This window comes from Paramisgurnus dabryanus, chromosome 14 (assembly GCF_030506205.2).
Source record: "Paramisgurnus dabryanus chromosome 14, PD_genome_1.1, whole genome shotgun sequence".
In the NCBI taxonomy this organism is placed as follows: domain Eukaryota; kingdom Metazoa; phylum Chordata; class Actinopteri; order Cypriniformes; family Cobitidae; genus Paramisgurnus; species Paramisgurnus dabryanus.
The window spans coordinates 21,842,957-21,866,526 of record NC_133350.1 but is presented as its reverse complement, the minus strand read 5'-3'; the positions used below and the strand labels follow the sequence as shown (position 1 = coordinate 21,866,526).

General features: G+C 38.0%; 1 protein-coding gene across 1 annotated transcript in view; it reads left to right on the top strand.

The window, feature by feature from the left end:
- Nucleotides 1-23,570, top strand: part of LOC135719047 (inactive N-acetylated-alpha-linked acidic dipeptidase-like protein 2) — a 316,217-nt gene that overhangs the window by 6,191 nt on the left and 286,456 nt on the right. The window lies entirely within an intron of this gene.

The following is a 23,570-nucleotide window of genomic DNA, read 5'->3' as shown; positions in this document are numbered from 1 at the left end:
TAAATAGTTGACTGGAGTAATATAAACTGTAGTAATGACACCACTATAAACATTACGAAAATGTTTGAACTCACCTTTACATGTAGCTACTGTATTAGCCTCAGACGGGGCTTCTGGTTAAAGATGGAGAAAGTCTCGATCAATAAAGTCCAATATCTTTGATCATAATGTCCCTTCGCGCAAAGAAAAGCAGAAATACATTTCTCAGACGAGCATTGATCATCGATGAGCGTAACGTTTTATGTTTTTTATACAATATGTGGTGAAGAACAGTCTTTCAACACAGCATGAAGTCATTGTCAAAGTAATAAGTGCTCGTTTCATTTTGTTGACGTTTGAAAAGATGTCCTCAGTAATCCAACATTTCCATGGATGATGTAAAGTCTCTGTATCCAAAATTAAACAGACAACAGCAGATGTCATCGTGAAAAGGCTGATAAATTTGATGATTTGCGACTCGCTATTTTCAAATTCAGTTCAATCGCGCGTAGGCGGAACTAACAATGACTGACGAATCAAATTCAACGTTTCATGTTGACAAGCGTGTGCACCTATAGAAAACTGCGAAACTGCCTGAACATGCAAACTTGCACTTATATTTTATATTTTATATTTTAATTATATTTATAATTTTATTACATATATGAAATTATAGTGTGATAAGACGTCTATTCGTAGTACTATAATTTATTTTTGTTAAATTATTTATACATTTGTCTGGAAAATTGCCTTCTGACTGGGTGGGCCGAAACTCAAAGTAGGCGGGCCCAGGCCCGCCCAGGCCCACCCGTAGCTTCGCCACTGACACGGATTGAAGGCAACAGTTTACTTCCTGTGATTGGTGATGTAGACAAGACCGACATTATCATAATTCCTCACAGCTTGTAAGTTAACTCCTGTTAGCATTGCATTGTGTGCAAATCTTTCAAACATGGTAAGGAGCGTCACATTTCCAGCTGAAGTCAGGGGTATTCAGACCAATCACAACGTACAGATTAGCCGGCCAATCAAGGATACAGAGCTTTTCAAATCTGTGCGTTTCAGGAAGAGGGTGAAAAAATGTACGGTATGTGGAAAATAATGTGTTTTTTTTAACCATAAACCACTCGAACACATAGTATTATACCAAATACACAAAATAACGTTTTTTAAGCCATGAAATAAAGATATCAAGATTATAATTTCAAAGAATGTTCTTTACATTATGTAGGATGATTTTATGTAGAAAACGTTAAATAACTTAAACATTACAAGCAGGGTCACATATAATCTTGCTTCAACCTGGGCCAAATATGAACAAATCCAACCATAATCATTTTAACATTATGAGTTAAAGCAGCATTTTTAATGCATGATGACAGAAATATTATGTTTGGTCAAGCTAAGCCTTTAAACACAACGCACATAATTTGGTCATTTCTGCAGTACATTTATTCATTTTTATTCAGCACTGTTTTGGCATCTGAGGCACCGTATTTCTCTAATCCTGTTCCACTCAGTGAGTCGTTTCTCTGTTAGAGATCACTTTTAGAGTTCTGCATGATCACCACAAGCCTCCCAAAACAACCTGACTCAATTCACACCGTGTCACCTCACATTTCTCCGTGCGCTCGGCTGCAGGGGATCAAACAGTGAGGAAACATCCCCTTCAGGGAGGCTAGAGATGGGACAGGCCTGGCAGGACAAATGAGGTGGTGTCTTCTAGTTCAATAGAGCAGCTGTAAATAGCTGTTTGTTGCGTTACAGTTAAGCTATTGTCTTTGTATGAATCTTCCACATGACACTCCCCAGCTGTTGTCTTGAACGCTGATTTATTCATGATATTCCTTCAACAGTCAGAAGAAAAAATAATGTGCCTTCCTATAGTAGTTTTTGCAGATGAAAAACTCTCCATGGGGAGGATTTGTCAGGTCTGTAATGGATTTTGAAGGCAGTAAAAGTTACCAGGAGACAACAACGTAAACCGATCTTTGAGTTATTTTCTTTCGTCTATGAAAAGGAACGGTTAACCGGTTTTGGCCGCCCTCTTTTTATTTTTCCAGTGGGTTACGTGCTGTCTCTTTAAATGTGATGATTTAAACAGATACAGATGTGAAGAGTTGGCTGGATTTTACAGGCTCTGGAGTGGAGTCAGCCGACTAGACCTCCTGCTCTCATCGTCTCAGACATAATCTGTATTCGTGAAACCCACCTGCACTGTTTTAATGCCTGAAGCACGGAGGTCATTTTCTACTGGATGTCAGAAAAGAGCACAGAGATGTTTTAATAAATAGACATTTAAATGCCTGAGCTCACCCATTTAGAGGAAGGCAATGAGCGATTTGGCCCTGCTCAATTTGTCAGCTTAATAAACGCAACGGAGTATTGCGCTAAAATAAAATCTCTTTATGTTTTGACTATACGTACATTCAATTCTCTTCCTCTCAGGCTGTTGAATGGAGCATAGTAATTTTCGTTTTGGTGGATGCATTCGTATTTGATTTGTGTTCTTACTTTGTGACCTAGTTAATCCTCAAGCAGGTTGAGAACTCTGAGTCACTATTACGTGAGTATCACTGTGTGCGTTATTGCTCCGTCAACGATGTCTTTTTTAATATGGGACCTGCAGATGGGGGAATTCACAGAGGACGAATTGCAACCACTGATAGCACTGTTTGTGTTCGGCAGCCAATCCACCTAAGGAATTGTGGAAACAACAACGCCTACAAAATCTGTGTGAAATGCAATTTGTGTGGCGCAATTTCCGTTCTTGAGGGATGCCCAATTAAAACTGAGCAATTCCTGTTCTTGCAATACTCTAAGGATGCGGTACAGCATCCCTTCATCACTGCAATAGTGATTCATCTCTTTAAAAGGAAAAAAAATCCACTTCCATTCCATCATTATTTTATAAATGACTACTGCAACAAGCGCTAGAACAAAAGGTAGTCCACTTTAGACATTCTACTTACTATAAATAACTTGTCAACTACATGTCAATTAGAGTACTAGTAGACTGCTAGGGGAAGGGTTATGCTTAACATGTAGTTGCTTATAGTCAATACACAGTCAGAAATAAATTGTCAAAAAATGGTCCCAAGCTGTAACTGGGGAAGTACCCTTTGAAAAGCTACTTATATTTACAATTTATGTAAATATATGTACATTTAGTTCCACTATGTACCTATGAGGTACTAAATATGCAGTCATTGGTACCAGTATGTACTTCTGAGCAGTGGCGGCTCGTGAATGCTTATCCGAGGGGAGCAAATTCCAAATGTGTGTCATGTGTGTTAATGGTGTTTTCAAAATGTGTTCTGTGCGTCAAGGGATCCTATGTGCATCATGTGTTTTGTCAAAATAAGTGCCCGCTGCAGATGCGTCAAAACCGTTTATGATTAAAGAGACGCTTACGTTTACAAAATACATGCAAGACACTCCCTTAACAGTAAACTCTTATTACGCATACGATTATACGAGTATCTGCAAACGCGAGCGTCTCTTTTATCATAAACGCTTTAGACGCGTCTGCAGCAGGCACTTATTTTGACAAAACACATGATGCATATAGGATCGCTTGATGCGCAGAACACATATTTTGAAATTACGAACCACACACATGACGGGCTACATACATGTTGTGACGAACTTCGCATCGAGCGCCCTCGAAAAAAAAAGTCACCGGCCGCCACTGCTTCTGGGGTACTAATATGACCTCTTTAGGTGCAGAGTTGTATTTTTTTTAAAGGTGCCGCCTCGTTGACAGCTGTTTTTTGACAATTTTTTCTAACACTGGTAGAATGTCATTTAGGGTTTGCCGCCCATAGCCCCGTGGTTAGTGTGTCGACATATAGAACCAGTTTGCTCACAGCGACCCGAGTTCGATTTTTTCGAGTTCTTTGCCGATCCCGGTCCCCTATCTCCACCCAACACTTTCCTGTCTACACTCCACTATACTGTCTAAATAAAGGCCAAAAAGCCTGAAAAATTATATAAAAAAATAAAATAAAAAAAAGATTGTCATTTAGGGTTCATCACAAAAGTAGATTTAGTAGATATTAAGCGTACAATCTACTAATACTGTATTGACTGAAAGTTGGCAAGACATTGCAAATGTTCTTACAGTATAATAGTGTACAGTGAAAGTAAAATGTCTAAACTATTGAAATAATGTTTTACTAATTCACACAGCACTTTGGTCCAAGAAAATATCCATAAAATTGGCAGACAGGCTTCTGTGTCAACATAAACATGTCCCGTAAATGTTCTGGGATCACTGCCGGAAAAAGACCTAGTAACATTGCCGTAAAATACGCGGAAAGCGTTGTGTATGAACAAGACACACAAACAATGCCGTAAAAGACGTGCCGTAGTGAGGACGCCCATGTCATTTTTGTCATCGCAACTAGAAATATCATTCAGCTAGTTAAAACGAAGGTTTCAAATGCACATTAACATTCATGATGAAAAATGTCTTCAAACTGGATTGCAGGGAGCTCGACAAATATCCTCTCTGAAGCTGAGATCATTCGCCAGCATAGCATCACATGCTTATTTATAATCTTTTCATAAACAAAAATGCACGCAAATGGTTTCTGGAGAGAGAAATAACAGATTATAAGCAAACTTCAGATGCTTGAGAGAAAAAACCTACCAAGTGCAGGACTTTAAACAAGTCACGTGTCTATACGGGATCTTTACGGCATTTGTGTGAATGCACGCACAGATTGCAGAAAATCATTGGCAGAGTGAATTAACCAAAAATCTAACAATCCCAGACAAACCCTGGATGCATTTTCCGTAATGTCTCTGTGAAAAAGGGCTTAATAAACCTAATGTAGGGTAAATTCCTAAATGTGCTTTCTATTTGAAGATTGCTCCACCCTAGACATTTGAGAGGTCATGTAAGGTTTGTTTTTTTGTGATGCCATAGTTTCACTGGCATTCATGTATTATTGGGGGCCCTACAAACACCAGAATTTAGGGCGCATTCACACGGGGCGAATGCCTAGGTTATTTGCATATGGCAATCTGATTGGCTGACGCTCGCGTTGCCGCTTGAAAAGTTGAGAAATGTTCAACTTCTGCCGCGAGCAATGGCAGTGACGCGGCGCCGACGGATCCACAATTCAGTTCGCCAACGCTTGACGTCGCCCATTAAAAGTGAATGGGAAGCGTCAACGCTTATGCCCCGTGTCAATGCACCGTTAGGTATTCCACATTAGGCAGTGTCCTACTTTAGGGCACTTCACCCTACTATCCATAAAAAGTGTGTTTTTATTTAAATTTAAATTCATCTGATGATTTAGTGATACTAGGGTGGTTTTCCGGACAGGGATTAGCTTAAGCCAGAACTAGTCCTTAGTTTAATTAGGAAAATAACCCGTTTTAACAAACAATAACTAAAAACATTACTTTGAGGCATTTTGAGGCAAAACAAATGGCAATGATGTATTTTAAGATATGTCAATACAAGTTGTTTTTAGTTACATTTACATTTATTTTAGTCTAGGACTAGTCTAATCCCTGTCCGGGAAACCGCCCCTTAGTGATTCAGACGTTAACACACACTTAAAGGGCTCACACACCAACACTTACCAAATAAACACACATTTACATTCAAACACACAACCCATAATTATCACACACAATTTCTCCTCAAATTTACTGCATGAGGTGTGGATGGACTTCTATTAGGATGGTAAAATGTTGGAGATGACAGATTGTCTTTGGCTTCCCACTAACAGATTTATGAATGTGTCAGGAAAGAGTGCATCACCGGCTATGACATGCTTGACTGCTAATAGAGCTGGAGGTGTCGGGCCTGTCAGAAAGCAGGTTTGAAAGTTTGGCCGAGGAACACTCCCTGAACAGATTCAGCTCTTAGCAGAACACAAGAACCTTGATGGTGAAATGTCATGACCAATGGGTCATGGGTTGTAGAGGTGCACAATGTCCCTTTGTTATGATGTCATTTTCGAGGGCATCTCAGGATACAGAGATTTCTTGATTAAAGCGGTCGATGGCCACCGGTTATGCTCATATTGATCAAATGATAAGATGATGAGCTCTTGAGTTTGAAAATCTATCCAATTATGAGTGCGTAACAGAACGGAGGTCAATTGATACTCTGTTGGTTAGAGATTGATTTGAATTTTGTGTCATATGCTTTATGATAAAAACATTTGGAAAGGTAAAGAGCATGTGGACGAAGACAGAACTCTTTCACCCTAAAAAAATGAATCCAATCACTTTATTTCTGTTTCATGAAGGTAGTTTCGCTACAAATACCAGTCACACTCGACCTAATGCTCTGGTGTCAGGTGACCTTTTTTCTTCTCGCTCCATTGTAGCGGAGGGACCATCAACCAGTCTTATTTATCCCCCTCTTTTGTAGCAGATGTGCTTTTGTTTGTCGAACTTCATCCTCCCCAAAAGCTTCCTTTAGCCTATAATTATCATCCTAGGCAGCTCTTTCAAACTGAACCATAATTTCTTCTGTTCTTTCACCTTCTATTAGGCTTTCTTAAATTTCAGTTCATGCCATTGAGACCCTGTCTTTTAAACACATACAATTAGGATGAACAGTTTTCTATGTAATTATAGTAATTCATTAATATTTGTCAATGGGGTACAATGTCTGACCTGCCTACTTTCAGTTGTTTGCTTGTAAATGGTGAAACAGTAGTTCAATAAAAATGTTCTCTCGGCATCAATAAAGAGTCATTAGGAGAGAATTATGCTCCTTGGATGTGCCACTGGTTTATATTTACTGCATTACAGTGCTGGATATCATACAATATTGCAACACATTGTGTTGTCTCGTACATAAATCCTGGGGTGAAATTTTTAGCGTTTAAATCAGGCCTTTGTTGTGCAACTCACACTTGATTTAGATCCTTACCTGGCTGCAGACGTTTTGCCAAATGTCTTTGAGATTGAATGTGAAATTCCATAAAGTGGAGAACAAACAAGATGGAGCTATATTAATGTTTGCAGAAAATTACTTTAAATGTTCACTAATTCCACAGAGCCTTTACCTTTTATCTGGTCTTTTGTTCCTGGTCTGACATTATCAGAAGTGATTAAAATGCTGTTCAGAATAAATAGCATATGATTTATGGTTTGATCTAAGCTCTTTGTGGAAGGCTTTTATAGAAAATGTACTGTATGCATGCTGTCTAAATGCATTTTCATTTATAAAACAAAATTAAATACTAAGTAGCTTTTCTTTAAAAGGAATATAACAAAAACAGCAAAACATCCCTGGTAAAGATATTTGTTAAGTTTTGGATTATAAAACAGAAGTTTTATTAAAATGGTCAAAGTTTTAAACATTGTCTTAACAAAAAAATAATAGAACATGTCCATAGATAATGAAATTAACTACTATGATATACACTGGGATGTTTGGGACGGTCAAACATCATTGCACATAATGTCAAAAAATTGTGATGTTACTTCTGATGGAAAGCTCTAATATCATTTGCTAACAAATGCTACAGATTTAGGGGTGGTTACCCAGACATGGCTAATTCTAGTCCCAGACTAAAATGCATCTTGAGCTGCCTTAAATTAAAAACACCTTGTACTGACATATCTTAACATATATCTATACATGTTTTATATGAAGAGTTTGGTTCCAAAATGCAATAAATAAATTTAGACTAATTTCGGTAAAAAATTGTATTCTATTCCAAGAAAGTGACCAGATGAAAAACACTATTTTCAAGTTACAAACTTTCACATAGCATCTTCAGGTTATAATAACATTAAACATTCAAATTCATAATTTGATTTTCAAAGATTTATTATAAAACAAATTATTTTTTCCATAAAATGCAATAAATCCATGACATTTTTTTTCAAAATTCTATAAATCTATTGAATTAATATATAAATATGCATTCATCTTTGCCATGTTATATTCAGTTAGTTGACTAGTGGTATACACTGATTTAAAAAATAAACATTAATGGCATTACTTTGTCATATTAATAACACTGTCATTGCTGCTTTCATCCTTGGGATGTCGTCACTGAACTTTTTTGACAGCAATCAGCTGAAAATGTTTTGGTCCTGCTCGACTTTTGTTGACTGCAAGTAAAATAATGGAGTTTTTTTTTTATAAAATCCTCAATCCTCACTGTTAGACATTTTCAAGGATTTTTACAGTAACCTACTGGCAACACTGTTGCCAGTAGGTTACTGTAAATAAGATTTACAGTTCTAAACTGTATTTCCATTTTACAGTATTTAAATGCTACTGTAAATATGTAATACAGTGTGCTACCGTAAAAAACCCAGGTTTACAGTATACTACTTTATACTATACTACTATTTTTATTTTATTTTATATACATTCATTTTTATTATATTTAAATTAGCTATAATTTTTAGATAAAATAAATTTTTACATTTTAACCTACAGATACTGCTAACATTTAATTCAAAGAAACCATTTCAAATATTGAAGCCTTTATTTAAAACAATACAAATACTTTAAGAAGTTGTGTGAATTTACATTTAAAACATACACATTTCAAATCATTTGCAGTAATACATTTAAAATAACACAAATTATAAACATACATACATATAACACTGATTACAGGTTAAATTAATCCAAAAATTATAATTTTATAATTTAAACAATGATTTTCTTTGGTTTTCCAGTTACAATGGGAGTAGTCTGTGACCGCATTATAAAATGGCTCCACATAATACGTGCTATATATTTCAAGTGTCCCAAAGACATACAAAAAGGGGTGATGAAAATATAATCCATATAATAAATTTTGACCCGTCATTTCTCTAAATGAGTAATGCAAGTAAACAGCTATACCTGATGGATAGGATGCTCACAGTCAAGTTTACTGTCAGGTCTGCAACAACCAGGATATACCAACAAAATATACACATCAGGAAGAATGTGTAGATGCAGTATTTGGAGAGTCTTTGGCATAGGACTTCAAACGGAATCATGTCTGCCTTTAGACGACTTTAAATTATGTCAAGTTACATGGAGTTATGCTATAATGATTTGGTGTTATTATACATTTTGCATCCTACTTTTGAAGCTAGAGAGGTGATCATGATCCACTACCACTGTAACCAGAAAACCCAAAACACCATAAAATCAGCATCATAATAGCAAAATTACAATTTTTGTGACCCTTTTATTTAGTCTAGTTAAGTTATCTTAAAATAGAACTGGTTTAAAATTAAACAATGACTGTCTGTCTTTACATTTATCTTCACATTTACAGAAAAAGGCAAATAACAGTGCAATGCAAAGTATACATTTTTTATCAGCATGTGCATTCCCTTGTTCGAACCCATTGCATTTTATGATGCTAACACAATGCTCAACCACAGAGAAAGGTTCTAAGAATGTTCCTTGAAAGTTTCCAAAGTTCCCAATAACGTTATGAATGTTTTTGCTTGTAATGATAAAAAAAACATTACATTCTATTATTTACAAACTGTTGTAAAACATAATTTCTTAATGTTCTGTTAAAATATTGCATATACTGTAAACATTCATAAAATATACTAAACATGTGTTTTAAACATTGTGAGTACATTTAAACATGACATTGTATGAAAATAAAATGTAACATTCCTCTAACATTCGCACAATCTAAACAATTTAAAAACTGGACACTTTTATGTTGGCTTAACATTATTGAGAACGTTGTTAGAACTTAGAACTAGAAATTAGAACTAGAGGAGATATACTCTTTGTTATGATCCTGCCCTCCTGTCATAGTTATTCATAGTTGTTTAGTCATGTGGCAGGATCGTGGCAGTATCCATGTTTTGTGTTGTAGCACATGGCCTTTGTTTGGTCTGTGTGCTGCTGTGTCTCGTTTGTGTTCCCACCCCCTCGTCTCCTCGTTAGCTCTCCCATCAATGGTTGATTAGTTTCCACTGTTCCCTCTTGATTTGTTCCCTTATATAATGCCCTGTTGTCTAACATCCTGTGCTCGTGCGTTTTGTATTTAAATGTATTTGATCATGTTGTCTGTCAGGTCTCCCCGGATCGTGGTGATCGGTTTGTGTCCAGTCCGTGTTTGGGTCGAGTCCAGTTCCGTTTGTTAAGAGTCAGTCCTGTCTAGTCTGTATTATTTCTGGTACTGTTTTCCCATCGTGGGTTTTTGCTTTGAGTTTGTCATTTAATAAAGTCTTGTTTCATGTTCCCCAACCTCGTCTGCGATTGGGTTCGTTCCCCGCTGTCTCGCTCGGTCATGCTAAAGCGACTGGGTGGGCAGTTCCTAACACTCTTTAGCCTTTACTTACAGTAAATACAGTAAATGTACTTACCAACTTACAGTTCTGAATGCACATCAAAATGAATTGTCATAAGAAATAATACAGTTGCTTCAAAAAAATACCATACTTCTGGTATAAAATAATCAGTCTTGTTATAAAATAATCCTGTGAGTCCTGTAAGCAAAAGAAAGATGGTCATAATTATTTTGAACCACAGTTTTTTTACAGTACTGTTTGTTACAGCTGCTAGTTAATTAGGGAGACCTAACTAACCCATATATGCAGCACATACTGTATCTTATTGAGAAGTGTCTCACCTAATACAAGTTGTTTCACTCAAACTCTGTGAGGTGGTGAAGAAAGGATGGATATTCTGTTGTCCTCTTCATCCTCACTTGTCTCTCATTCCAGTTCTTGCAGTGTATTTTGTTACATCCTCCTTAATTTATCCTCCCAAAGAATTTTAGAGAGCAGAATAAATGCAGGGAAAAAGGACATATTTAACACATTTAATACATGATGCTAAACACTCATATTTTCCAGTAAATACTGTTTTGAAATGATAACCAGAGTAGATGTACACTACTCAAATCACTACACATTGCCACAGGTCTGTGTGTTAGGACAGTGGGATCTGGTTCTCTGATCGAGGCTGAATATTTACTGTACAGCTACCTTGGCCTCAAAAGCAATTTAATACAAAACAAAAACACATTTTAAAACTTTATTTTATGCAAATTAGGTTTCAGCCTTTATGTTTAAACATATTCACATTGAAAATATAATGTTTTTCCGATTGGCCACAACACACACATAACATACGCTCATACGTTGAAGTCGTTTGTAAAACTAAATGTTAAGGAAACTCTTATTATGTTCACATGGAACTTTCTAAACGTAGTTTAACGAATTTGAAAGATAAAATTTAGTTATACACCTTATTAATAACGCATAATTTATGTAACAGGTAAAGCCAAGCGGATGAGAATATAAACACAACGTGGTAACTTACACTTTTTTAAATATGCTTTTATATTAATAAATTATTCTCTGTGGTAACGTTATATACTAAATCTGATCTTTTCATATCATTGACGTATACATTAGGCTACGTTAAGCATTTCTCATAATAGTTTTATAAAAGGAAAACACTAGCGTGTAATTTAACGCACCGCGCGTGCTCGTAGGCTTGCATACACATAGTATGATTTATTAATAAGGTTTATACTGACTTTGGTCAACTAATATTACCGTTATACGTTAAGCAACGCGTCCGGTTAACTGTTTGAAAATGTCCCGTTCGGGTAAACAACAACCGCGGGTCTGATAATAAATAACTTATATAGATTATTTTACCTTGCTGGTCTTTTTTCATTCTCTCCTCTCGTGTATCTTCAACTGAAAAGCGCCGCTGTCCCAGGAAAAGTCCATAAAGTCTTGTTTGAAAACTCTTCAGTTTATGTGCACACCTGAAATCGGTCCTCTGAACACCTGAGCTGCTACATGGTTCCTTAGCTAAAATAAGTCAACGCCTGTGTGTATACAATTGTCAAAAATGATGATTTTGAGAAAAATAAAATAAGGATTTGTGTGAATAAGGAGAATACCGCCAAAAGACTGTTAGAAAATATACAGTAGCATACAGCAATTTTCTGTTCCCAAATTCCCAAAATGCAACGCGAATTACAGTTATGTACTGTATAAATAGTTTACAGTATTATACTGGGTGATATACAGTAAATAACTGTAAAAATTACGGAAATGTCTAACAGTGATGTGTTAGCATGACAGAAGCTTGATGCTGTCCTGTGAGAACAAGCAACAGCCAACATTTTTCTGTCTCCTGAGTGCTTCTCACGTAAAATTATTTGTTTTTGATGGCTTACGTTTCTTCCCTGCCACAGAAAACTACCACAGGTTTATCAATGCTTTGAAAGTATTATTTTGTTTTTGTTTGTTTGTTGATAGAAGAAAATATGATGCACCATGTGTCAAAAAATTTGATTTATGACCTTGATTTACGACCTAACACCTAGGTGTGAAATTTGTCACCTTATGAGTTGTTTGCTTCCTGTAATAAAATTTTATGGCGGCAATTGATGTTTATACTCAGGAAGTTGTTCAGGAAATGATGTTTATCCAGGTGTCCTATAGTCTCTGTTGTTTCACGCCTCCCCTCTCATACGTGAGTGTTTAAATAGGGTCTGGTAGTTTGTATTTTAAACAAGAAGACAGTGTAGTTCTAGTGTTGCAATGGCTGCTCCAAAGACTCCTAAAAGGGCGAGACAAGTGTTGTGTACTTCTCCGGCAAGAGGTACTGTGGAAATGGAAGAAAGGATTACTTTTGCTCCTAAGAAAAAACAGAGTGTTAGTTTGACAAAGTTTCTCCATGAAAATGAGAAATTTGTGAGATATGATTTCACAATGTCTGATAGACGCGTGGGGAGATATCTGTTTGACAAGGAGTCGCGGTGCGTCAGGCTCTTTACGGGCGATCTTGGGGATGGAATCACTACTGATGATCCTTGTCTGATGTTCCCTGCTAAAGACTGGTTCATATTTTATAATTATGTTTGGAACGATTTGAACAACTGTGGCGACGCCCCCTTGTACATCGCAGAGTGGGACAGTGAGGTTCCTCAAACAAGATACCGGGTGGTTGGAGACCATTGTAGAAAGCTGCCAGATGACTTTGTTTATATTTTTCGCTGCAACGACAAGACAAAGATCATGGAATATACCTGGCCTATTCCAGAGTCTGAGCATCACAAGTACTATGACTTGGTATATCTGTTTCAATGGAAAGATGTGCGAATGTTTGACAACATTTTTTCATGCATTGACAAATTGTTTAGATGGTGTCAACTTTATGATCACTACACTTCCGTTAAAGTGAAGTTGTTCCACCCCGAGAGGTGTGTCTCCGCCTCGAGGACCGGCCTCCTATCCCCACCTACCTATTACAGCCATTAAAAATGGCTCCAGTTTGGATCATTCAACACACTTGCTTAACAGGCTTCAAGAAACTATGGCTTCCCCATGCTACACCAGTACCTTTGCGCTCCCCGTACCAGGACTTGATGAAGATGAAAGAACCTACAGCTGGACCAGTGCCCTCAAGCCGGCCCCGGCGATGCCTGATGACAATGCAACACCCTACACCGGCAGCAACCCTCTTGAGACGGCCCCGACAATGCCTGATGTTGTTCCAGCATGCTACAACAATATCCTTGGGACTGCTCCGGCAATGCCTGATGAGGTTCCAGTGCCCTACAACCCCAGCCTTGAGACGGATACTGCAAAGTCTGATGATGAGCCATCCCCAATGGAGATCACAATACCTGTTTCTGACAACTCTTGGCTGGATAAATTTTGTATGGATCTGGGATATCACAACCTGACCTTCCTTACGACTCCTTATGGTTGTACTGGTTCAGTAGCTGGAGCAGCACACTTTGCGGGGGTCGACTCCACAGACGGATGTATCCGGACTGACGGCTTCAAGATCATTAAAACAATCGTCGTGGCACTTTTGCAGCATCTTGTTGACAAAAAGCTGAAAGAGATCTGTAGCGGTTGTGAGGTTAATCATCCTAGTCAACTTAGGCACAGCTGTATTTTTGAGCCTAATGCCTATTTCTTTGACTTTTACTTTGAGGAACTGTCACGTGCTCTGTTCAAGCCTGAACTCAAACATATCATTTCTCAAGCATTGAGCCGTTGTGGATTAAGGATTCATCCTCTGAGGGTTCAGGGGTCAGTTGACAGCATCTTGCACGAACTGCGTGAGGAAATTTTTATTGTGGAAAAACTTTCTGAGATCAGAGAAAAACTTGGAGGCCCTGACAACGAAAGGATTGTCCGTGACGCTGTGGACAGCTGGAAGGGTATCATTCATATTGACTGAGTCTAACAAAAAACCATGGGGAATACATGCTTTGTGACTGGATTGGTGAAGTGCCTACTTAAACATCGTATTAGATGTGAAATGACCAGCTTGCTTTATAAAATTGTTAATGAAAACTCTGATGTAACTGTACCTGTTAACAGCTGTGTTGTGGATGCTAAACGCCTTACAAATCTCGAGAACCAAATGTCTGTTGTAAGAAATATTTCTAATGATTGGTCTGCACTGATGCGTTTATGCATTAACAAGGGTGAATCAATTTCTGTAACTATTAAAAAATTTTAGACTTGATGACTGAAGGTGGTACCTGTATCAGAATTACAGACATATTATGCATGTGTACCTATGTGTCTGATTTATGTGTATTTACAATGTCTAGTAATGATCAGGGTTATGTTTGTGAAATTATTGAAACACTGGTTGATTACCTTATTGACAAAAATATTGTGATGTGTATAAAGTTTCTACACTATATTGATGACTTATGATGTAAAATCTTTCACAATAAAAACCTGTATCACTTTGAACCTCTGTGTTATTCATCTGTGGAGACTGGTGTTACAATATGTCTGAAGAAGTAATGAAAAGGATTTATTACACGCCTTCAAACCCCGGTTCTTTAGGTGGTAAACAACGTTTAAAAGATGCTGTTTTGAAAGAAACGGGTGTTCGCTTAACCAATGATGAAGTATCAGAATGGCTCTCCGGCGAAGATGCTTACACATTACATAAAACTGCGCCTTTAAAATACAGAAGAAATCGGGTATTTGTCTATGGCATCGATATGCAGTTCCAGGCTGATCTAGTTGATATGTCTACATATGCTAAGGAAAATGACAACAATCATTTTCTGTTGACATGTATAGATCTGTTTAGTAAATATGCTTGGACACGTGTGTTAAAAAACAAGTCCGCAGTAGAGGTTGCTAAAGCCTTTGAATCAATACTGGAAGAGGGACGTGTACCAGAGAAAATACAAACAGATAAGGGGAAGGAATTTTTTAACAAACATTTCCAAAAACTTATGAAGAAGTACAACATTACGCATTTTGCAACATCCAGTGAATTAAAATCAAGTGTAATTGAGAGGTTTAACAGGACTCTGCGAGGAAGGATGTGGCGATATTTAACGGCTACAAACTCAAAACGCTATATCGATATACTTCAAGACATAACACGTGGATACAATGTCAGCTATCATAGAAGCATCAAGATGAGGCCTATTGATGTAAACAAAGAAAACAAATCCGAGGTGTTACATAATCTTTACGGTGATAGCCAATCTCACAGTGTAAACCCCATATTTAGATACAAAGTTGGCGACGTAGTTAGAATTTCTAAAGTTAGAGGTCCTTTTGCAAAAGGGTATGAGGAAAACTATACGCAGGAGTTTTTCACTATATCAGCATGTATACCAAGAGAGCCACCTGTTTACAGATTGTGTGATTATGATGGGGATGTCATCGAAGGTGTTTTTTACGAGGAAGAGTTACAAAAGATACTTGTAAGTGAAAACAAAGCGTTTAAAGTTGAAAAAATATTAGACAAGAAGAAGAAAGGAAACAAAACATTATTGCTGGTACAATGGCTCGGATGGCCTGCGAAATTTGCATCATGGATCGATGAAAAAGAGTTGGTTGATGTTCAGCCTTCAATAAAATAAAGGACCAGCATACATGGCATACATTTATGCAAAAACCTACCATGGCTGAGGGTGGTTTTTATGTTACATTGCCCTGCAATGCTTCGTTAGCAACCTTTCCGGGAAATAAAATATCTAATTATACAACCAGCTTAGCAAAAACTATGAATCTGAAAGGAGAATGGGAGGTGGGTTTGATCGAATTTGAATATCCTACGTCATGGTATACATTTAATGAGGAAGATGCTATCTTTATTCTCGACAATGGTATAAAACATATCACTGATCACCCTGCTGCAGGCAAAGAGATTGAGATCTTCATCAACGGTGATCAAAAGACATCGAACGTACTTTACAGAATAAAATCTGGATATTATGACGACATTGTTTTCTTGATCAGGGAGATCAATGCAAATCTACCACCGGGTCTGAGTTTTGGATTTGATCACGTTAAAAACAAGGTGTTTCTAAAAGGACCCCCAAAGACATCACTAAAGTTTTTCGGAAAGTTGGCGATAATTTTAGGGTTAAAACCGGGGATTGCAATAGAGACAATCCCTCCAACTCATGATAGTCATGGTATCGGACACACATCTGTGACGTATGCGCCCCATCAAGCAGATATAAATGGAGGTTTCTACACTATGTATATATACACAGATATAATAGAATATCAATCAGTTGGTGATTATCATGTACCACTACTAAGGTGTGTCCATATAGACGGTGAGAACAACAAGATTATTAATATTAGATACGACAGACCACATTACGTACCGGTGAATAAATCTTCTATCACAGAGATAAGTATACAAGTGAAAGACGATCAAAATCAAGACATAAGTTTTAGTTACGGTAAGGTGTGTGCTAAACTACATTTTAGGCCTGTGAAACAACGTCTTTTTTAAGGGTTTTGGGAAAAATGGCATATTACAGCAATCATAATACTGACCCCATGCGTTACGTAGCCTATTATCAGAATCAGGCAGGCAATGGCCTTCCTGGCTATGCAGGGGGAGGGGTTATGTATGGTGCGGGGTTGGGAGGCCTTTTTCGTGGACTCTTTAGAATGGCTATACCATTACTAAGACGTGGATTTAACATAGCTAAACCACATCTTAAATCAGCTGCAAAGAACATAATAAGTGATGTTGTTAGCCATACAATGTCTCAGTCATTTAACAATAACAATAATAGTCAAGAAGGTTCAGGACTGATGGTAATGGCACGCAAAAGAGTGTCTAGACCCCCAGGTGCCCGGAGGAGTGGCCAGACGCAGAAGAAAAGAAAACGACATCTGAAAAAAACTTCAGTTGTAAAACGCAAGCGCAAGGAGTCGGGAAAGTGTCCGGCATCAAAAAGGAGAAGAAAGACAATATTTTAGACCATGGCTTTACTACACAGCATGTCAGAAGAATGTTTAAAATCAGAGCTGGATCTGTTTACAGTACCGCTGACTCAGATGGCTATTGAGAAAAATACATATATAGAAATACCTCCATTATCAGCAATTTCAGACTCTTCACCTCTGGAATTTTTTATTGCCGGAACGGGGGAGGATTATGTGGATCTAAACAATACATTGTTATTTTTACGACTCAAAATCACAAATCCAGATGGCACAGATATTGCAGATGGTGCTCCTGTGGGACTTTCAAACTATCCAAGCTGTTCGATCTTTGGACAGGTTGATGTGTCGCTGGGGGACCGACTTATATCACAAAGTACTAGTACATACCCTTATCGGGGGATAATAGAATGTCTTACCAATTATGGGAAAGATGCTCTTGAAACACTCTTCAGCGCTGCTTTGTTTTACAAAGATACAGCGGGGCATATGGACGTGACGGATCCTGCGGGGGCAAACCGAGGGTTGACAAAGAGGGCCGCCTTCACCAACGCCAGTAATGTGGTCGAACTTCTCTCACCTGTTCACAGTGACATTTTCTTTCAAGAGAAACTGATGCTTAATGGGGTTGATATTAAAGTTCGTATGACCAGAGGAAAAGATGAATTTTGTTTGATGAGAAGCGACGCTACGGCCTACAAGCTAAACATCCTGTCAGCATCTTTATTTGTGAAAAAAGTGACAGTATCACCGGCTGTGAGATTGGGTCATGCACAAGCACTGCTTTCAACCACTGCCAAATACCCTATCGATAGAGTATGTCTGAAGAATTTCTCACTACCTGCAGGATCGCGTGTCTGCAATCAAGAAAACTTGTTCTTAGGAACTCTACCAAAATCTATCGTAGTAGCGATGGTTGATAATGATGCTTTTGTGGGGGCGTATGATAAAAACCCCTTTGCATTTAAAAACTACGACCTTGAATTTTTATCCATTTATGCCGATGGCGTCCAGATTCCTTCAAAGCCATTGCAACCTGAATTTGGAAGCGGTTCTGCAGTGAGGGAATTTTATCAGTTAGCCCTGGCCTCTGGAAGACATCTTAAAAATCAGGGACTATCTATTGATAGAGAAGAGTTCCTACACGGCTATACACTCTACGCATTCAATCTAACACCAGATGAGGAGTGTGGGCAGCACATTTCGCTTATTAAGAGTGGTAATATTAGACTGGAAGCCCGTTTTAGACAACCCCTCCCACGGACAGTAAATTTAATTTTATACGCTACTTTTGACAGTGTTATAGAAATATCAAATCGTCGGCAGGTCCTGGTTGACTACTATTAATACACAAAATGAATACTGTACAGCTTACATCAGTTATGGACCGGATTTCCTGCAACATCCATTTTCTCGGAGTACTACCGTGTGATTATCTACCGAAAGAGCCTTTAAAAAAATTACCATCAATGGTTATATTGAACACACATCCTTCTGGACTTCCTGGTCAACATTGGTTAGCCATCTACATAAACGAAGAGGGTGTAGGATGTTTCTTTGACAGTTTTGGCAATAAACCAGATTACCAAGGTTTTCCATCAATTATCAAAAACTTTTTAAAACTCAATTCTAAGGAGATACAACATTCGAATGTGCAAGTACAGGATTTTACATCAGATACATGCGGACAGCATTGTGTATTTTTTCTTTACCATATGACAAAGGGATTTGACTATGATTATGTACTGAAAATGTATAGTGATGATTTAATTAAAAATGATAAAAAAGTATCAACTTTTGTGAAAAGATTAAAACAAACTAACTGTAATGAAAATGTGTTCAAATGTATTCAGTGTGTACAAACAGGTGAAATGTTTATGCCTGAATTTTCTTAATAAATAACAACCAATGACAAGTATTACATCTTTTGGGGTCTTTATTTACGACATTCAACATTACAGATAACAACAACAATAAAACATTCTCAGTGTTTTTAAAAATTTAGCCATTGACCTCTGTCAAGAACAGGGGGTGAAAATACATGCCCCTCTGAAAAATTAGATTTTTCTGGAGGTGTACCCTGATGACTCTTTTTCCTTTTATTACTCCTCTTAGACGAGTTTGTAATAACTGAAGTAGACTTGTTTTTGAAAGAGTTAATTACATGTCTGACATAGTGGTTAGGTACAGTAGAGAATGGTACATTTAAAATAGCAAATGCCTCCAGAAACTCGTTCCATCCAATAGGTCTCCGTTCATCAGCGACCTTTTGAGGGGCTGTGACGCTTTTAACTAAATCGAGCATGTGTGATCCAGGAATCAATCTACCTTTAAACACAAACTCTCCAGAATCAGTCCATGATGTGATATCCTTAGTTTTAGATAATTTATCCAAAATGTATCGAGCATTTTTAACACTTCTCTGTGGAACATTCTTTAAAATGTCATCAGCAACATTAGACAAAGTATCCGGCGGATTCACAGGGCCCGTCACAACAGGGTTTTCATTTTCAATGTGATCAGGCTGTGGAAGAGTTAATGTTAATGTGTTGGTTTCCCTGTCCGCTTGTCTAGAAAGGTTTAAAAATCTCTGCAAAACACCTGTATACATCTTAGCTTTTTCATATGTGTCCAGATCAGACCTGTAGAGAATATTTCTTATGGTCATGTCCAAGTCATTTTCCACGGTATGTTGAATAGATTCACGAGGGGTACCAGTTTTCAACTTGTCCAGCTGATGCTGCGGTACTAAAAACATTTTCTCAGCATACTCCATCAGCAGATACTTATTTAGAGGTGATCAAACTGGTTATGAATGGTATTGCAACACTTAAAAGAGGTAACAGAAAACCTCCTTGTTGATTGATTAACCTTCTTTTTCTACCAACTCCGACCTTCTTATCTGCAACAATTTTGATTTCGCTACTTCTTCTCTTCAGTTTCCGATATTGTAGCGGGGTGAGAGGTATATTGCCATGAAGAACATTTAGAGCTACTTCGCACAATGTAACAATGAACTCATCCGTAGCAACCTCTAAAATAACACGTCTTTGTCGAGGTGTAGCCTTTAATAATAGCTTTAAAAGAGATAGGTTTCTTAAAAGTCTAGCAGACATTCTCAAATATTCGATAAATTCAGCGCTTCTTTTTCTGAATGTATACAACAGGATTTTGTGAGAGCAAATCTGTTCTGAGCCGATATTGCTCCGGAGTTTTAGCTTTAAAGTCGATCAGTAGGTAGCCGAAGGGGTTGCTGGTAGCATCTTCATAACATTCCATGAAAAATTTAGTATTTCGAGGGTACATCTGTCTGGCTAGCATGTTAATTTGGGTATTATCTCGGGGGGTTTTAAACAGAACCATATAATTGGTGTTCAAGCTGATGGTCCTGCTGGATTTACCTTGACAAAACAAGTTCTGAACAATATACAATGCACTTAAATTTTTGTGATGTACATAATTTGTAAACACTCTTTCAACTTCAGAATTACCACTGGCATCTTTCATAACATCATCTAAAATTAAAAAATTTGTTTTGTTGGGTGGAAACAAAGAGTCGTCGTTTAGATTCTGTGGAATTCCTTCAATAAATTTAATGTCAAACATTTTCATCAAATCATCATACATTGGCTGCCAACAATCATAAATTAACACAATATTTTCAATATTTTTAGAAACAATTTTCTCAGCGTTTTGTAACAGCATTTTAACAAAGAATGTCTTTCCAGAGCATGAGGGCCCTGCAATTATCATGGAGAAAGGATGTTGAATTCTGAAATCAAACCCCTCTGTACCTTGCATACCCCGATAAGCATAAGTCATGATCAATATCCGAACGGTCTCGACGTGTAATCTTTCATCAATATTCTTTTGTCATAAACGACACGAAACTTCTTAACAACTGACTTGTTTTTCAGTGTGAAATTCTTTTTATTTCTGACAATGGTGTCAGTGTGGGCCAGGAGTTGCCGAGTGCTTTCAGATGATGCTACAAAATCGTCAACAAGGCCTATTAAAGACTGTAGTGTGATAACTTTAGAGTTCTCGGCTGTTTGCGTTACGCCCTTAGCCTTGAGACATATGTGTTGTTTTGCAGTCCGGTAACCATATGTTTTAGGACCTGCGGAACAAAACTCTGTAATGGTATCGTCAGAATCAAGTTCATTAGTGAGATCCCCTAAATAAGGTCCCAATGGAGGTTCCCAATCTCCATCTCTTGAGACATAGATAACACTATCTGTATCCCCATACAAGAGTCTATCGCCCAACCTATCCATAAGGTTGTACAACTCCAACCGTGCATGTGCCGTCGTGAATGCACCGATAAACACATTAACATCTCGGGTCTCGTAAGAGGACCCCTCTGCATGTTTGTATTGCACCAATGCAATTGTGTCAGACACAAACCTGAAAAATGTTACTTCGTACTGACATCCAAAGATGTACTGAGAAAAATCTTGAGCTTTTTTCAAAAGCTTGCAATTAGGCATGTTCTCTCTGAGAGAGAATCTCCCCCACAACGAATTAAGCAACAATTTGTTGATCGAGCGACGGGCGGGATTGTTGCAGATCTTTTCAGGATCGAGCTGAATATCCTCTTTCTGGTAATAGTCATCAATGTATGCCTGTTTATCTGCCTTTGTGATTACATGTGACGGATAACCAGAGGCCTGCTGTTTAAACTGTAAAAATGTTTTCACATAGTCGCAAAACAGTTTGTCAGACGTTTGAGGAAAATGCCACACCTCATCAATTTTCACGACTACATAGCCCTTTTCAATGGCCTTTAACAATTCAAGGCTCACCCATGTCCCAGAAATTGCTCTTTCCTCATCTGTGTGTGTACAAGGCATGATTTTGCATTGCTCATCCACACAGGTACGACATAAAGGAAACATCAGCTTACCACAACTCCTGTATGGTAACACAGGATGGAGCAACTTTCTGGGAGGAAGGACTGTAGCCTTAACAAGCCCGAAATAATTTTCAAGGTCTTGAAAGTCCTTGAAGATTATTTCAGGATGGCCAATGGGGTAGGGTTTTCGAGACTGCACAAAAGGATATAGACTTGTGAAATCAACATAGCTAATTCTCTCCCCCTCTGCAGCTTTGTGGTACAGCTTGTAAGCATTTGTACGGCCACCAAACAGAGCATCACGTGGTTTCAGTCTTTCTGGTGCAGAATAGGTAGACATAAAACTCATCACATCCGGGTCGGTCTGTTTAAGCTTTCGCCACTGACACTCCCACATCACCTCCAGGTCAATATTGTAGGATTTTTTCAAAACCTCATTTCTGTCGATAAACGCACGATAGAGGGCTCCATGTGGTATTTTGGACTGTTCATTTATGCTGTCAGGTTTAAAACAAGACTTACACCCGTGGAACCAGCATCCCGCATATTCCAAACCTTTCTGCACACCATTGCTTTGGACATAAAATCCATCGAGGAAGAGATTACCAATTTTCATCTCACCGTGATTCAGAGCATGATGCATGTCGACATCACGTGTCTTTTTCACATATTCAAGCCACTCAATCGAAGCATTCGAGAATGTCTTGTGCTGATGTATGTATGCATTGTTATGGGTCAGAGCTATAGTAGCAGGTTTTAGAAAGTGTGTTTTGAACACACCCATACAACATGATGCTAAAGTCGTAAATCTGAAGGGGTCTATCTCTGTACATGCAATGAACTCTTTCCTGTACTTAATACATGCATCCCGAAGTAAGACAACATCGTTCATACAGTACAATCCAATCTCTTTTCTGAAGTCAAAAACCTTCCCTTCAAGTGTGTCATACCATTGATCAAACTTTAGCCTGGCACTATCAGTCATTGTGGCATAGCCGTAGTAGTTTTTTGTGGGATATGGTCCTACATAGTTTTGATTCTGCAATGTATTGAAGAGATGGGGGAAGTAACCCTTCTCTGTACTGGTCAAATTAAAGGCTGCAGGTGTCTTTGACAATGCCATAGGCATAAAACTGAACGAGTCAATGAATCGTTGTTTGTAAGTCTCATCGTACATGAAGGTCAATCTACAGCCTTGCATGATAATGTTAAGTTTGAGACCCTCCCTGCAGAAATACTCTAGGACTAAGAAGTTGTCAAAACCTGCCCCATTGTGAGCCACAAATGTGTGGTTTTTATATCTTGGCTGTCGGAATCTGCGAACGAAGTTCTCTACACACCCTTCACCTGCACTTTCAAATTTCTCACCGCTAAAGGTCATGGCACAGACATAATTAGCAACATGCTTACCATTATCACAACGGGTTTCAAAGTCATAAAATATGTAGCAATCCTCAACCTCTTCAACAGATATAGGATGTATGAAACATTCATGTTCACCATCGTGACTTACATCCTCACCACAATAGTAGCAACAATCTGCGGGACATTCATGTTCCTGGTC